This window comes from Cyprinodon variegatus, unplaced genomic scaffold (genome assembly GCF_000732505.1).
Source record: "Cyprinodon variegatus isolate N-32 unplaced genomic scaffold, C_variegatus-1.0 Scaffold403, whole genome shotgun sequence".
Classification (NCBI taxonomy): Eukaryota; Metazoa; Chordata; class Actinopteri; order Cyprinodontiformes; family Cyprinodontidae; genus Cyprinodon; species Cyprinodon variegatus.
In genome coordinates this window covers 744,284-745,959 of record NW_015150856.1, presented here as the reverse complement: position 1 = coordinate 745,959, position 1,676 = coordinate 744,284, and positions in this window count along the sequence as shown.

The following is a 1,676-nucleotide window of genomic DNA, read 5'->3' as shown; positions in this document are numbered from 1 at the left end:
TGCTAAAAACACCTTCAAAGCTTCATTCTTCATGGTTAATGATGACATCTTCATATGTCTCTAATAATCAGTGACTCTTAATAATGAATCCCTGAGATGATTTTCTGATGATTAAACTGAGAGAGCTGAAACACTCATGAGGAAACAGTTCAAACGTTGACATCTGTTTCTTTCACTTCCTTTAAACTACATGGAAAACAAATGAAGCATGAAGACAAAGCTGATCTGAGTTTACTAATAAAATATTAGTTCAGTTTAACAGGAATCCAAATCAGATATTCACTATTAATTAACATCCTAACAAAAGGATGATTAAAAAAGACACTTTAGAAAAAAAGAAAAATTTGGAAAAAGTGTAAAGAAGAAAACATTTATGAAAATGAATTAAATACGCTGCAAGAAAGAATTAAACATTAAACCATCTAAAGTAGATAATGTTGATCGACACATTTTATGGCTGCATGAGAAAATAAGTTTAATTTTCTCTCTGATTTGAACCATTTACAATCCAGAACAAACATTGACTTCTAAGAGGTTCATCCTCCGAGCTTTTCTTAAAGTGTTCTAAAGTTACTGCAAAATTTTATCTTTGGTTAGTTGGATAAAAAAGCAAAAACAACCCAAACACATTTCAATTCAAACAATTTAGCAGCATTAAATCTTTCTTGTACTTACAGTCAACGATGAGTTTGGTTCCTCCACCAAAAGTGTCCCACAGTGATAGAAACTCATTAAGAGGCCGTACAAAAACCTCCTGCTCTGACGGCAAACAACTTTCTGCTGAAATTTCGCTTTTCAGAGTAAAAACGTTTCAGTTTATTCTTAATTTCATCTACAAATCATCTAATATTCATTCAGCTTTAAATGACTTTATAATTTAAGATTTTTTTTTTCTTACGTTATCAGCCATGAGTTTCGAACTTCAGTTTGCCCCGTTTAACTATTGTAAAAAAAAATTATAATTCAGTTTTTACTTTGTTTAAACATGAAATAAAAAAATAATCATAATCCAGATTATATAATCCTAAAAACACCAATTTCTATTGATCTATAATCTTGAACCTTGATTACTAACAAAAGAGAATAATTATTCATATACCTTCAAGATAAAAGTGGTTTTATTCCATATATGAAAATCCTTTATGTTGTCTCTTCTCTATCTTCTATTTTAATAAGATCCTGATTGATTTAAATCCAGCAGCTCTTTGTTCAGATGTTGTGTCTCTGTTTGTCTCCAGTGCGCTGAGAGCAGAGAAATCATTTCCATAGAGAGGAGGCTTTGCATGGTCAGCTGATCCTCCAGGGAACTGAGAAGGTTTATAGTCCTGAGAGTTCAACACTGCAGGACTCTGATCTGTCAGTCAAGCCAGCAGAAACAACAAGCACCATGACTCTCATCTCCCTCCTCATCTGGACGCTGACCTGCTGCTGTTTTACAGGTTCATTCCCTCTGCAACATTTCTAACATGATGTTCTGCTTTTTCTTTCATTTCTTTCTGCTGATAAATGAAGGATTTGCTTTTGTCTGCAGGATGCAGCGCTCAGGTGACTGTGACTCAGCCTCCAGTGGAGACATTTACTCCAGGATCAACTGTCACTATTGGGTGTACAACAAATCCTGCTGTTTACAGATGGTATGATGGTGATGAGGGTATGTCCTGGTATCAGCAGAAACC